A 16,002-nucleotide genomic window follows, 5' to 3' on the forward strand; every position below is an offset into this window, starting at 1 on the left:
GACATCTCTGCCCAAAAGGCTGGACCTGGACAAGTTGGAAGGTGGTCTGTCATTCAAGCACCATTTGCCGTTGGCTGGACGCGAGCCCTGGTGTCACCACCAACCTTGTTTCCAGCTGGGCTGACTTCTTACTGTGAACTAGCAACTGCCTCTCCTATGCCTGGACTGGGATGGGAAGGACAGCAGGCGTAGCAACATGCTCTGGGATTTTTCACAGCAGACCTGCTTCACTTTCATCTGGTCATCAGACAATGTAGTGACCCCTCCCCTCTCTGGACCTCAGAATCCCACCTGAGAGCCCAGGATGGAGTAGAAGGTCTTCAGGGTCTCCATGTGAAATGCAGCCTTTCAATGGCGGAGATTTGGTATTGAGAGGGTCATGGTGTGAGTAAAGACCTGGAGGCTGGTCTAGAGAGTCACGTTGCAGGACCTTGGGGAGCAGATGAGTATAGAGTCCACGTGCATAGAAGCCACATGCAGGGTGGTCACTGGAGGTGAGGTGGGAACACCAGGCTGCCTGATTGGGTCAGAGGGACCAGATTACCATATAAGCCATTGTGCTCTCAGGACAATCTCCTGGCTTATTAAAGCCTCAGTTTTGTCATCTGCAAAATGGGTACAATAGACGTCACTGAGCTTGGAGGGGTGAATACCCACCAAGGTAATGTACAGAGATGGGCCAACTCAGTGCCTGGTCGTAGGATGTCTTTGATTTCCAGAGGTTGCCTTCTTTCCCTGTCTTTGTCCAGTTTGTAGTCAGAATCCAAATTTCAGGGGAGGGCTCTTTTGCTATTGGGGCTTCCTGTTAGAACCACAGCCCCGGGCCTGGGAGTCCTGCCAAACCCAACTCTGGAGGCTGTGAACCTCATCGTAGCCTTGGGGACTGGCCCGCTGGCCACGGCGCTCTGAGCATCAGCCTTAGGTATTGCTAGTAGGAGGCGCACTGGGGTTTTAACCAGAGGCAGTAATAAGCCTTCTGAAATCATGCCAGCTTCATGTTTTGTTTGTCAAAGAAACGATGGGCCTTGATTTCCTATCAGCATTAATGTGGTTGCCGTTGTTGTTGGGTTGTTGTGTGTGTGTGTGTGTGTGTGTGTGTATGTGTGTGTGTCTTAACTGCCATGGGTTTTAGAGCCATGGTGGAAAGTGAGGAAAATAGCAGATGCTAGATCCAATTGCCACCAAACTGTCTTGAAATGCTATAAATATTTTCTAAAAAGACTAGCTTCCCAAGCCCAATGTGTTAGTTGTCTCCTCCCTGAGAAACTGATTCCCGAAAATTTAGACAAATAACCTCTTAAATCACAGCCGTTAACCTAAAACTGTTACTGTGCCAGACGCAGGTCACAGCGACTCTGCTCTGCCTAAGTGCCTCCGTGTGGCATAAAGAAGGCACACGGAGAAGAGAGACCTTGTGCTCAGGCAAGAGACCAGGGTCGGAAGCCGGGTTTGGCCACTCACTGCTGTATTAACTGGGGCCAGTGGGCCCACCTCTCTGAGCCTCTTCTGTGTAACAGACCTGTTACAGGCTGCCTTGATCTTGAGAGTGCCACTGAACTGAGCTGCTTTCTGCTCCTCAAAGGTAAACAAAAATGACCGCTGGCATTCAGGAGTTCACGTTAATCAGGATTGAGAAAACCCCCCCGCCCCCAGTCCCCTCTAGCCCTCTGGCTGTCTGTGTCAAGGACAGCCCCCAGTGACTGGACACTTGCTGATGTCCCTTTTCAACAGAGAGCACCTGCAGGACCCAGAGCCTCCAGCAGGCAGGCAGCAAAACAATGCCATTGTTTGTTCTCCTTCTATTTGTTTTTGTGTTTAACTTCTATCCTTGGTGAGTGAGGCTAATTTTGTGTTTAAGGTAGTATTATAAAGTTCTTTTACAAATAAATGTATTTATGCAAAAGTTGTGAATCGATTGTTAAGCTAATGGCAGTTTTGATGGCAGAAGGAAATGACAAACATCAGGAAGATGGGGAGGAAATGTGAGGGGCTCTGCAAACTGTCCTTCCCCTAAGTGCTCACTGATTTCTGTGCCCTTGCAGAAGGAATGGGTGGGGAGGGGTTGCAGGAGGGACATTTTGGTAAATTGTCTTCTGATTGCACAATACCCAGAGGTGACCACCACACTCCCTAACACGGCGGGGCTACAGAAAGCCCCATCCTGGCATCCGGGCCAAGGGAACCCACTCTTGTGGAGAGTCTTGGCCAAGAAGCTGGGATTCTGTAGCAAAACCAAATCCCCCCACCCCCAGGCCCTCTGTGCCTCTCCATTGAAGTTCCCAAACTGAGGGTCTAAGCTTGACACGAGCCAGCTGCTATCTCCTAGGCCAGAGACCAAGACCTTAGCTCTCCCAGACGTGGCTGACCCCAGCAGAATGTAGTTGCTCCACTAACAGGGACTTCAAGTGCTGTAGGATTTTTTTTATGCTCTGCCTGGGAGTGACAGCCTGGAGTGCTATACAGAGTAGCAATTCTGAGGCTATAAGGAGCTCTATAAGAGAGTGTGGGGACCAATTGGTAATGCCTGCCATGGGTGTGAGAAGGAAGCCTGGGGGCACACAGGCCTTTATTTGTGACTCACGTGCTCCCCCAAGCCTGTGGCTAGATCCTGCCCCCATTGCATCGCCAGCACCCAGTCTGGTGATCAGTGGGTGATTAGGCCCAGATGCTCCTATAGGAACTTAGCAGATGCTCCTTGGCCGATCTTTGCCCGTTGTGCAAGGGGGCATCCCCCAACCACATTGCAGGCCCTGGAGGGTCAACACTCAGCCCTTGAGTTTAGGAAACCTTTGTGCATTCCATACCCCCTCCCTGCCAGGGCTGGATGCGGGGTCGGTACCCAGTAAATGTGTTGATGAGACCCAAGAATGATCGACAAATGGGACTGGAGAGGTGCTTCCGCCTGGCTTGGCGGCAGCCCATGTAATACTACCTCACTACAGGCATCGTGCAGGTGGCCGAGTGCCCCAGATTTTCTAGGACAGCCCTGGTTTGAGATCCTTCATCTATTGTTCTTGAGTGCCCCTGCCTGAACAGGCGTTTGGGCTCCGCTTTGGAAGTCCTGGCTGCTGTGGGTATAGCCCTCATGATCATGCGCTTTGATCATTTTCAGAGCACTCACTCTTCCATTGCCTTTGCATCTGGCCAGGGGATGGAGCAGCTCCATTTGTTCACTTTTTTCAGGTGAGGAAATTGAAGGCCAGAGTGAGCAAGTGACTGGCTTGAGGCCACACAGCCAGTTAATGCAGACATCTGGCCTGAACCCGTGACACCCATCTTCTGGCCACTTTGGTGTCCACTTACAAAGCTCAAAACTTTCTGCATCCTGCTATTTAAGCCTCATTCATTCAGTCAGCTTTTGTAGCCTAGTGGGTTAGACCTCAGGAGGCAAACAGCATGCTTTGCATTTCAACTACTTCCTGGCCATGTGACTTTTGGTGAGTTCCTTTCTCTCTCTATGCCTCAGTTTCTTCATTGATAAAATGAGTGTAAACACACATGGGACTGTTGTGAGGATTACTGGGTTACCAGTGTCTGGCTCAGGGTGAGGGTTCTGGGGGGGATGCCGGTGGTGTTCTCAGAGGTGGATTGGTCAGAGCAGCTCACAGTCTGGTGAATGTGAGGTGGGAGGCAGATGTGTTCACTACAAAAGAGCGTTCAAGTGGATGGGTGAGGTCAGAGGTGCACTGGTGAGGAGGGACCATCTCCATTGCTTCCACACTACTCGGAGACATGCAGAAAGGCTCCTCTATCCATGGACGCTACTTGGAGCAGGGCTTGCAGGAGGCAGGGAGGACACTGGCCTGACCCTGGCAGATAGCAGCCTCCAAAACTTCTCTGGACAGAGGATGGCACTCATGCCTACCCCTTCACTACCTCCAGCAGCTGGAACTTCTGAGCTGTGTTGTAGGGTGGCGGTGGAGTTGAGAAGAGGCGAAAAGACCCAGTTGCTTTGTCCCAGGGGCAGGCACAGAGTCCTGCCTGAGAGCCCTGGCATGGGGTAATTGTCTATTGTTCGTCGTCTGGTAAGCCAGCTCCCCACCTTCTTTCTGCCTGCCTGCCTGCCTTTCCGTCCTTCCTGTCAGCATCTGTCTGTGCAGTGTAAAGAGCCCCTCCCGACACAGTCACCAGCGATCTGCTTCCGGGCTAGTGTTGACACCCAAGCCCACCCGGAGACCCATTTATTCTGCCATTGGGGCATAGGGCCCAGTTTTAATCATCCTCGCTCCACTGTGAGATACAGATGGTTGTATTATTAATAGTCATAATTAATCAGCATCCACAGAGGAGCTTTTCCCTAGGCAGCAGATCCTCAGGACAAGCAGCCCTGGGAGGGCCCATTCCAGTCCCCACTTTACAGACAGGGGAAGTGAGGCTGGGAGAAAGGGTGGTGGCACTCATCCGAGGTGGAACTGGGTATGAACCCCAGCTCAGATCTCGGATCTGATAACCACCTGGAGTGTTGCTGTCTGGAAATGGACTTTTCACCCCACCCACCCATACCTAGGTCCTAGGGTGCCGATTGCTGGGAGAAGCTTTCAGCACTGGGGATGGGATGGTGGTGCTCAGGCTGGTGGTGCACTTTGAGATCTCAGGCTGAAAGTGAAGGAAGAAAGGTGGAATGGGAAAGAAAGGCCTGAGGGAGACAGGACATAGTGGGCTAGCAGGACAGGGGGCCTGATTGGGGTAAGGGTGGGGAGGTGGCCTTGGGTGGAAGGAACCCCAAATACCAACCATCTCCCCCTAATGCACACAGATCGGGGGGCAGGGCCTGAGGTCGGCTGCTTCTCTGTTCTAAGCTCTGCATCCCGGAGACAGTGATGTAAATGCTTGCAGCAGGCAGCATCCTGATTTATGGGGCTATTTTGGACAGGCCTGACTCCATCAGCACAGAGGCAGTGAGGGGCTTCTTGCACAATTCTGCAAGCCCACCTTGCTGCCAGCCCACCTGCTCCCCTGCCTGGCTCCTGAGGCTGACCACCACCAAGGCTCACATGCATGCACCCAGACCCACGCCTGGGTGGGCACGCCCAGGCCCACATGCTCTGTGTGCACCTGAGGCTGTCCACATCCCTGCCCACAGCCCATAAACTGTGTTAGCCCAGCATGCAGGTGTGTGCTGCTCTGGGCCTGTGTGCAGATGAGCACAGGTGTGCCCAGGTGCACACATGTGTGTGTCTGCCTGCACTCTGCAGGCATCCATGTGCCTATGTCCTCTGGGCTGCGTCTCTCTGTGTTGATCTCTTTGTGGCTCTGGAGAGTGGATGTCTGTTCACTCTCCTGTGTGTGTCCCAGTGTGGATGTGCATTGGTGAGGGGTGTACACGCCTCTGTGCAAGTGCGCCTGTGTGCATATGTCTGTGTGCACACGTGTGGGCATGCAACTGCCACCTCATCCTGTCTTTTTCACTATGGGTGTTGTCGACACTCACATCCTTGCGTGCAACACACACCTGGTGCCCAGCATGGCTTGACTGCCCCCGCCTGATCATTAGGTTCGTGGATAAGACTCTCTGTCATTGTAAATGAGTATAGAGCACCCCAGCCCAGGAGTCCTGAAGGAACTGGGGAGGTAGCCTCATCTGTCCTCAGCATCTCCACCCCACCTCCATATGGATGGTGCTGGAGAGGGGAGGCTGGGAGGGAGGGATGTGGCGCCCACCCCCAGGTCCCCACACTGGGTTCCTGATCCACCCTTTATTTCTCCCCACCATGCCCACGCACTCGCCCATATTCTGTGTCAGGCCTTGAGGACAGCCCTGGGTCACGGAAGAAGCCCAGTCAAGAGTCAGGCAGCCCGTTTTCCCACCTGCAAAATGGTCTTAGCAACAGCCACCTCATGGGGTTACTGTGAGGACAAAAGGCGTGCAGAAACTGCTAGAGCAGTTCCTTCCCCCAGCAGACCTTAGTCTCCCCATCTGTAAAATGGCAATAATGACCCTCACCAGTGGTCTCATGGAGTGTTCTGAAGGTCAGATGAGAAAAAGATTCAGTGAAGGCTGCAGGGTGGTACCCATAGCATTTGTTCCAGCTCTGAGCAAAGGAGATGAGGGGTGCTGGGCGCTTGGGGGTGGCATGCAGGGCCTGGGCCACATACCTGCATCCAAACCCCCATGCTGCCACCCTCTGGCCTTGGATGTGGGAAGGTTACTTCGTGTTCGTCTCTATTATCCTTGGATTTCTCATCTTTCCAGCAGGCATGTTCATAGTAGTATCTACTCCTGGCATGGTGGGAGAATTCAGGAGAAATGTGTGTGGAGCTAAGCACAGAGCTTGACACAAAGCAGCTGCTCAAATCAGTGGTATTTGTTATTCTTGTTTCCGGCCTTATTGCCATACCGGTGGCCGCTTGGTCTGGAAGGACAGGTGAATGCATGGCGGATGGTGCATTAATATCACACTGGGATACCTATTAATGAGGTTTAATCTGTGTTTCCAGACTTGATGTGCATCCGTCCCATCGAAGAAGAGTTCAAGCTTTTCTTCCAGGGAATTGGGAGGGCCATGCTGAAACTGGCAGCCTCAGCCTGAAAGAGGTGCCCTGGGGAAGGAGGTGGTTGGTACTGATTTTGGCGGACTACAAAGGAGCTGGCTCCTGGGACCCTGAATGCTGTGCCCCCTGCAGCCACCCAGCCCCATAGTGGGAAGCCAGTGGTTACATTTACCCATCTCTTTTGAACCACATGGTGGCTGCACCGCAGCTGGCTCGGAGGCTCCGAAAGAAGGCCCACGGGGGAACACGATGTCTTACCTGGGCTAGGTGAGGACTGCAGCCCCCACTGCCAACACTGCCGTCTGGGGCTTCCAGTTTCACCATAGTTCTTCTAAGCTGCCTGGAAGAAGGGCTTAGACTCATGAACTTCATGACCGATGGACATGAAGTCTGGAAACACAGATGATACCTCATTAACAGGTATCCCAGTTACAGGTATCAATACATCATCTGCCATGCACTCACCTGTGCTTCCAGATGGGGTGGCCACTGGCAGCCAGGGGCTCCTTGCACAGTTATGCAGATGGCTGCCAGCCCACCTGCTCCCCTTGCCTAGCTCCTGGGCTGACTACCACCAGGGCACCTGTGCACAGAGCCCATGAGCAGTCCCCACCACCGGTGGGCTTCCCAGTCTGTGCCCAACTTAATGATAGCTGCTAGGGTCCAGTAGAGCATGAAATGTCTAGCAGGGGCTTCACTGAAGAAACAAGGCCCTGGCACCCAGGCCAGGGCAGGGAGGAGACAGCTGGTAGACAGAGGCAGGGCTGCAGGGGCTCGGAGGTCATGGGGCCCAGGTGGGCAGGCAAGGGAGGAGGCAGGCCAGGCTGGAGCCAGTTGTTGAAGGACAAAAAGGATTTAGCTCACTGGAAGGGATGGCATTCCAGAAGGAGAGAAGAGTGTGGGCAAAAGTTTGGAGTCATTCCTGGGGAAAGGCATACCCTCTCCCATCAGACATTTGGCCTGCCCTGGCCACCCAGTCTTTGCTTTCAGTGGCCAGTGGCTGTGGGGTGAAGCAGATGGCCAGGGGGTGGGGGTGATGGGGGATGTGCACCCTCAGGCCTGAGCCAGGGGAGGCCAAGTGGGCCCACACAGGCCAGAGCCTGAGACCTTGGCACCAGCTACTCGGAGCTCTCGACTTGAGAGTTAATGATTCATTTGTGGCCAATTTCTGCTGGCTTTGCCTGGAAATTCCCAAGCTTGCCCCTTCCCTCAGTTTAGGGAGCTCCAAGAATACAGTCTCACTTATACTTGGCTGAGAACGTCTTCACCCACCATCCAGGGAATGGTTTTTAAAAGTACAGCAGGTGTGATGTAGGTTAGCCATTAGGAAGAGCTGATCGGGGGCTGCAGGCTGGGGGCTGGGGTGGTTTGTTTGAGTGTTTGGAACAAATATGAACAGAATTCAGTTTAGTGTAAAGTGTTGCGACAGTTACAAATGGGGAGCTAGAGCTTGACCCAGAGTAGGACTTGGCTGGGCTGAAACAGTAATGGCATATGCAAAGGCCCTGGGGCATCAACATCCAGGGAACACTGAGTAATTGTGGTGTGGCTGGAGTGTAGAGGGTGTGAGAGACTTCTAGAAGTGTGGACACAACTCACAAGTGAAGGACTTGCAGGACTTGAAAATTTGGCAGTGGGATGTGCTGGCAGTGGGGAGTCGGGGCTAGTACCTGAGTGGGGGACAGGTGTGTTCGATTTGGGTTGTAGGGTCGCTTGCCTGTTCCTGTCTTGATTCTGCTGATCGGCAGACCTTCCTTGACGGCCTGCTCTGTACCAGGTTGGACCCACGCTTGGCACGGGTCCTGTACCTGTGTGGAGGCTGAACTAAAGGGAGGGAGTTACATGTAGCAATTCAGGTGTGAGCACAGGTGTGTGAGGGAGCAGGGGAATGGCTGATGACTTCAGACCCACTGGGCTCCATCACCGAAAGTCCTCGGGTGAGCATAGCAGAGGTGTTGGGGTAGGCTTCAGGAACCCCATGTTCCTGGCAGGCTCTGTGGACAGGCTGCCTGGAAGCCACCTCTGCCCTGTAATAGCAGCATGGCTGAAGGAGCCTGGAATGTGTGTCTGTCCCTGTACAGAGGAGAGGAGCAGACGAGGTCCAGAGCGGGGAAGGTTGATGGCAGAGCCCAGGCAGAACTGAGGACCCAGTCTCCCAATCCTGGCTGATTGCACGTATATCCCACCACCTGCCCATTCCTGCAGATCTAAGGACATTTCCCCCAAACCAGGCAAAATAGAGCAGCCTGATTGTCCAGGTCAAAACGTCTGGGTGTTTGGGGAGGGAGGGTTCCTTTATATCTTTCACAACTTAGCAAATTTAATTTCTTCTGATTATTTCTTGACGGTCCCAGGCGTTGGTGGTAAACAACCACTCTCCCCAGAATGTTTCCCTGTGACAGCAGCTTTCTCTGGCAAGGGTGCTATCAACACTTGGCAGGGCCTCCTCCCGGCTCCTGGCTCCCAGCTCCTGAGATCCTGAGCTCCTGATCTCCTGGGCTCTGAGCAAGGCAGCAAGTGAGGGCTTCTGAACAGCTTTCAGCATACAGAGCTGGCCCTGTATACCAGGGCAGGGACAGGCCTGGCTTCAGAGCCTCAAGTGGCCTCTGGTTGTGGATGGTCCCTGTGCGGCGAGGCTGGGTGGTATCAGGTGTCTGCTGGCTCCCACAGCTCTGGTGCCGAGGTCCTTGGCATGGCTCAGTGGTAGGAGGGAGCCTGTCTCCTGAGCAGCTCTGCCAGGCTTGTCTGTGGCCGAGAGACCGGCAGCATACTGGGCCTGTAGCCTCCGTGGTCTGCGTCACACTGGCTTAGGTGTCCTGAGTCAGAGCCAGGAAATGGATCTGCCATGCGGGGGTGGAGGTGCTGCTGCCCGGGCAGCTGGGGTGAACCCCAACCTCCTGCCCATCCACACCTGGAGGGTCCTGGCCTTGTGCTTCCCTCCCCTGGCCTGGCCTTAATATGACTAGTGCCTGGAGGAGAGGCTAAAGTTCCAGCTGCTCCACACTCCACTTCCTGTGCCCAGGCCCCCACCCCACAGGCTGTTGTTGGCAGGGTGGGTGCTGCCATACAGGCACCGCGCTATGCTGTGCTTTCGCCTGAGTTATTCTATTCCCTTTTTCTAGAATGCCCTTTCCAACTCGTTGTCTGGGTGATTTTCTGCTCCCCCTCCAAGAATTTACACAAGAATGACTTTTTTGGTGAAGGCTTCCCTGGCCCCCTACTCTGGCCAAGGCTGCCCCCCTTTCCTCTGAGCCCCCTCTCCATTGACGGCTCCTGTCACAGTGTAGTATATTCACGTTTGGAGCCCGTTCGCCTGAGTGGGTGCCTTGAGGCTTTTTTCTTTGTGGGTCCTACAGGCCTGATGTGTAGTATCAGCTCAATAAAAGCAGGCTGGATTTCATTAAGGGGGTTCCTGAGGGCGGTGCTGGAGTCTCCCTTTGTGAATGGTGTGGTGAAGAGGAGGTGGGAGTTTGCAAATGGAGAGAGGCTGACTTGCCTGCCCGACCCCTGCCCCATCCCCTCTGAGGGCAGTGCTGCCCCGCTGGCTGCTGCGGACTGGGGCGGCCCCCTCCGTTTCCATGCAGCGGCAGCCTTCCCTGCCCAGCAGGAGCTGGCTCCCCAGGTTGCCAGAGTGATCACCCTCTAGAAAACACCCCAGTGGAAACTGCATGAATGATTGATCAGAGCTGAGAGCTGGTTAATTTTTTCCCCCTGTTTAATGGCTATCAATAATTTAATACGCTCTCTGTATGTTTTTAAGAAATAGCACCCATTTCGCCGTCTCCGGTTTAGCGGGCTAAATGATTTAAGTGTTGGAAATGTGCTCTGAGGATGGAGGTTGAGTGAGTCGGAGAAATCTGGAGGCTAGGGGTGGGGGAAGGCGGGTTCAGAGCCAGCCACAGCATCTTGGCCTGGGGGAGAGAGAGGGAGAGAGAGGGGGAGAGAGAGGGAGAGAGAGAGAGAGAGTGTGTGTGTGTGTGTGTGTGTGTGTGTGTGTGTGTGAAGGTGGGAGGGAGAAGGGAGGGAGGGAAGGGGCGGGTAAAAGCCAGCTCCTCTCTGCTAAGAGCAAGATAATTGCTTTTCCGGGGCCTCACTGAGCAGCAGCTGAACAGCTGTCAGCACCCCCCTCTCAAATGCTAAGCTTTTTTTCTGGATGGCTCTGGGGGGCCCAGGGGGGCTAGGAAGGAGCTGCCGCCGGTATCACGACAGGCTGCGGGCTGAGAATCTCCCCTCCCCCTGACATCTTTGCCCCCTCCTAAAGCTTCTAAATCATTTTTATTTTAATGATGCAGTAAGGCTGCTGCCCGGGTGGTGTCTTCCAGATGGGGTATGGGTGGTGGAGTGGCCTGAGGGACTCAGAGGGACCTGGAGGGTCATCTGCCAGTGCTCCCCCAAACTTTCCAGATGCCGAGCATCACCTGAGAGGACTTGCTAAAAATTTAAATTTCTGGGCTGTGTTCCAGACCCATAGACTTCCATTCCCAGGGGAGAGGCCTGGGAAGCTGTGGGTTTAACAATCAGCCCAGGTGATTCTTAGCAGAGGAGTTTGGGAACTACAGAGTCCAGCTCTGTTCTGGTGCTTACAGCACCCACAGCACCACGTGGCAGCTCCCTTCTGCTTGCATGCCTCTGGGAATGAGGTACTCACCACCTCCCAAGGTAGCAGACCCGCTTGTGGAAGGCGTACTCTAGTCCAGAGTTGCTTCTGATGTTAGGCTGTGACCTACCCAGCTGCCCCTGTGGGCTTGGAGTTCTCTCTGCTATGGGACAGACCGTGTTCCCTGGGATCTGATGTCTTTCCCTCTCCCAGCCTCGCCACTTTCTGGCTTGTTTGGGCCTCTCTGCTGGGTAAGGAGCTTCCTCTCTTAGCAAAAGGTCCTGGAGGTAGAAGGCAGGAAGGTGACAGGTGCTGTGGCCTGCCTGTAGTGTGTGAGGTGGCTGCATCATCCTACAGCTGGTAAGCATCATCGCCGGTACAGTGGGGACCCTGAGGAAGGCAGAAAGAGGCTGGGCCTGAGCACCACCTTGGCCTATCAGGAGCTCCGTTCCTCCCACAGGAGAGAAAACTGGCTCATCAGAGATTGGTGTGTCAGCCATAGCTCTTAGATGACACTGGGGGGACCTGAGGGCTGAGAGATTTCCCCAGAGGCCACATATCTATTTAGGACAGAGCTGGAGCTGCAAATATGGGGGCAAGAGGCCCTTAGAGGGGTGGCCAGGCCAAGGCCCTGGTTTTAGGGATCAGCTGAGGCCCCAGCCAGTCACTCACCTGAGGTCAGATGTGGGCGGGCTTCCGCCTTCTCAGTCACTCAGGGCTGATGGACAATTCATGGAGTCAATACATGGAAGGATTTTGGTGGAGCCGATGCCCAGACTCTGTCTGGCATTACAGCTCTTCCTTCTGTCTGGCCAGCAGTTCGCATTGTTTTGCCAGAGGGTGCAGCATTATACTACTGCCATGGGTCTCCCAATTTTGTTTTAATAGATTATTAAGAGGGGAGGAGTGGTGCACATTTACTGGGCATCATGGTCTACTGGAAAATGGGGAGTATAATCCCCACCATAAGCCCTGCACTCTTAGCCCCTTACTGAACCCCCAGATTCAGCCCCACCCTCCATCTCGGTGGGAGAAGGCTGGGACCCCGGGAGAGAATTGCCATTTTGGATGCTGGCAGCTGACCCATCTTGTGATCCCAGTCCCCCATTCTCCCCTGAAGCCTGCTCTGCCCATCACAGTATGGCTGGGGATGTCTCGACCCTGGGGGAAGAGAAATAGAGGTGCCACCCAACCCTGATAGAGCTTCTGCTTGGAGATCTCTGAGAGCTGGGAAGGCAGAAGAGAGACTTACACACCTTGGGGAAGACCCAGCCCCAGAGAGAGAACTGTGTGAATATGGACACCCAGGCAAGGCCTGGGGAGATCAGGGAGGGCTTCCAGGAGAAGGTGCCATCTGACTGCAGGCTTGAGCATGGTAGGAAGGGGAAGGGCATCCTGGGGTGGAGGTGTGATGCAGCCTATGGAGGTGCACAAAAGACTGACGTAGAGCCTGCAGGGCTGGGGATGGGCTACAGAGGCCAGCCGGCCAGGGCGGGGCTGACCTGATTCACCTGGGCAGAGAGCCACGGAAAGATTTGTCTTTAGTTCCCATTGAAGTGTTACACCCATGCAGAAAAGTGTGTATCTCCTACAGTTGTAGCTTGACAAATTATCCTGAAGGGCACATGCTTCTGTAGCCGCCAGGCAGATCAAGAAACAGAACCTTGCAGACTGGCTAGAGCCCCCTGTGCCCTCTAGTCACTGCCCCCTCAAGGATACTGACTGTCCTGACTTCCAGCCTGCTGTGAGTTATCTCTTGCTGTCCAGCACACCACCTGAAAACTTGGTGGCTTAAAGCAGACACCATTTATGAAACCTCACAGTTCTGTGGTTTGGCTGGGCTCCTCCGCCAATTCCCTTGGGCTCATGTGGCTCCAGTCACCTTTGAGGGTCTGCTGGACTGGAAGGTCCAGACGGCCTCAGTCACACAGGCAGTGGGTGCTGGCTGTTGCCAGGGGAGTTCCCCACCCTCCAGTAAGACAGACACCTCCTCCATGGCCTGCAGCCTCCCAAGAGAGGGAAGGCTAGAAATGGCAGGACCTCTTGAGGCCTAGTCTCTATAACTCATAAAATGTCACTCACACTGAATCCTATTGATCTAAACAACTCTCAAGGCCAGCTCTCAGTGGGTGGAGAACAGACTCCACCTTTTGATAGGAGGAACTCCCGAGGACCCTGCCGTATTTCGTCTATTACAAGCGTAGAGTCTTTTTGCCCTTCTTGACCTTTATATAAATGGATGTCTTAAGTGTATTCTCTGTTGTGCCTGGCTTTTTGAGGCAACACTATGTTTGCAAGATTTACTCGTGGTGTTGTTGGATGAAGTTGCAGATCACTCATTCCCAAGCCTGTGCAGCAGTTTGTTGTGTGGAAACACCAATTGACCCATTCTGTGGTTGGTGGCCATTTGGGAAGTTTTCATTTTCTGACTATTATGAATTGCCTTGCTATGAGCATTCTAGCACATGTCTTCTGGTGAACATATGCACATTATTCTGTGGACATGGAGTTGCTGGGTCATGGGAGAGGTCACAGGGTAAGAGACCCTTCCATACTGTTCTTCAGAGTGGTGGGACTAGTGTCTAGTGTGTGCCCCACCAGCAGAAGGGGACTTTAGAAGACCCAGCTGAAGATGGGCTGGAGGCGCATCTCGTGAACACTGGAAGGGGCTTCCCGTGATGTCCCCTCTGCCCGCCCTGAGCCTCAGGCCCCCAGGTCAGGGGAAGTGGAGCCCTGAGGCTGATCCCTCTTTTCTGAGCGAGAGCTTTCCTGCTGCACTTTTTCCACCCCAGAGGCCTCCCACTGCCTTCTCCTTTTCCCAGAAGCTGCCTTTCGTGGTTGACCTGACCCGCAACAGTCAGGGAAGCCAGGGGTCTGCACATGCAGGAGCTAGGGGGAAGACAGCCACACTGCTTCCATCCCTGAGGAGGTTTGGACTTCACTCCAGCCTTGCCTTTCGCCATGTGAGGAACCCTTTCCCTCTCAGGGCCTCAGTTTCCTCATTTGTAAAATGACAGAGAAAAGTATCAACTTCACCAAGTCTCTTTCTTCTCATCAACCTGACCCCATATTCTAGAATTGAACAGAGGAAGGGATGCGGGGAGGCCTCCTGCCTTCAGTCGTCCCATGTTGTTCTGTTGGTTCACTGCACACCTTCACGGCACCATTCCTTCATCAAGGAGTCTCTGTGGTCTTTGTTAACCAGTTCAGAGGACAGAGAGAAACTAGACCTCACTCCAATGTCCAGGAGCTGGGCCTGGAGCAGGAGAGTGTCCTGTGGGAAGTGGGAGGAGGCAGGGTTGGCCAGGTGCACAGCCCACTGGAGACGAACGAGCAAGGAGGGGCAGGTGGGAGAGGGCTCCAAGGAAGCACTTGAGCAGAGTCTTGAAGGCCGGGGGCCCTTGAAAGACAGAGAAGTGGGGAGAAGAGCTCTGATCGGGGCACCCAGCGTGTGCCAAGGCCGGAGCCAGGGACTCTGGGAGGCTGGGCTGACTAGAACCCAGTGGTGGGCGGGCAGGTTTGGCTGCTGCTGTGGTCTGTGGCTTTCAGGGCTGCAGGGCTGCTCCGCCAGAGCTGGGGCTTCGAATGTGACATTCAGGAGCTGCGACCTTTATTTGGCAGTGGCGGAGCGGTATCCAGTGTCTAGGGTAGCTCCACGTTGGTGGGCCAGTTCCGTCTTCCAGGAGATGGCAGCAAGGACCTAGAGGTCCGTGACATGGGTGAGGGGCTGCCCGCAGGGTCAGAGCTTGGAGCTCACTGTCCCCTTTCTTGTCTCCCACAGGACTCACGGCAGCTGTATTCTGATTTCGTACTGCTGCTGGGGCTGCTGCCTCGTCCTCCAGACGCTCTCAGCAGACTTGAGTCCTGGTCCTTCGGCGGAGGCCTGAGCAGGTGAGTAAGATGGGCTTGCCCTCTGGTGCTATGCACCTGCTGATGTGGGGCAGACAGGGAGTATAGGCCACCCAGAGTGAATGGTGCTGTTTCAGGGGTCCAGAGGGCTGGGGAGGGGTGGGGCTTCTTTCTCAGTCTTTATTTGTTCCCTGGCCTTTTTCTCTCAAAGGAAGCCACACAGAGGAGGGTGGTGAGTGTCCTGACCTGGGACCTAGACATTGGATTTTATTCTACGGCCAACTCTCAGTGTAGCCTTGGGTAGCCCTTTCCTTCTAGAGGGCCTCAGCTTCCTACTCTAGCCTATGGAAATAACAGTAATGATATCCTCTAACCCAACAAGCACTTAACTGTATTCTGGGTACTGTGTATAGAGTTGTTACTTCTTTCAGCATCACAGCAGCCTTATGAAGGCATGCTGTAATCACCAGCATTGTACATGTGAGAAAACTGAACCTCACTCAGGAAGTTAACTTGCCCCAGGCGGCACACCTAGCTGAGCCTAGGGTTCAAGTCCAGGTCTGTGTGGCTCCAGTGTGCCAGGCACTGCCCCCCTGGCCTACTCTGCCTCTGGCCTTGCTCCTAGCTTCTTCTTGGGGGTGGGGATCAGGGCAATTATGGGTGTCTTCAGAAGTGCCGGATCCTGTCCCAACTCAAGAAAAAGGGAGGGGGGCTCTTACCAGGTGACAGACTCCTGGTGGGTCTGCAGTCATGACATCACATGTGATGTGATGCGGCAGGGACCAGGCCTGGCCTCCAGGTACCTCTGAGGTGGCAGCCAGGGCCCCCTCTAGAGGAGGGGTGTGTAGGCTGGATAAGGCTTTCTTTCCCTGTGCACCTCACGTTCGTTTTCCTAAGCTTGTATTAAACACTTACTGTGTGCCAGCTCCTGGATTAGGCACCCACTGCAGTGCAAGGGAAAGGGGCCTGTCGCAGTCTCTGCTCCATGGAGAAACAGAAAGATCCCGATGATGTGGCAAGCCCCGTAACAGTGGCGTGGAGAGGGTTCAGAGGCTGGGGGGAGA

At 54.2% G+C, this 16,002-nt stretch overlaps 1 protein-coding gene across 1 annotated transcript in view; it reads left to right on the forward strand.

The window, feature by feature from the left end:
- The first annotated feature begins 14,867 nt into the window (after positions 1-14,867).
- The window catches only part of ZMIZ1 (zinc finger, MIZ-type containing 1), a 200,991-nt gene continuing 199,856 nt past the window's right edge, over positions 14,868-16,002 (forward strand). Inside the window, exon 1 of the mRNA XM_011928944.1 lies at positions 14,868-14,980. The gene's annotated coding sequence lies outside the window, so the exon portion shown is untranslated. The remainder of the gene's footprint in view (positions 14,981-16,002) is intronic.

Source organism: Colobus angolensis, unplaced genomic scaffold (genome assembly GCF_000951035.1).
Source record: "Colobus angolensis palliatus isolate OR3802 unplaced genomic scaffold, Cang.pa_1.0 Scaffold12, whole genome shotgun sequence".
Taxonomy (NCBI): Eukaryota; Metazoa; Chordata; class Mammalia; order Primates; family Cercopithecidae; genus Colobus; species Colobus angolensis.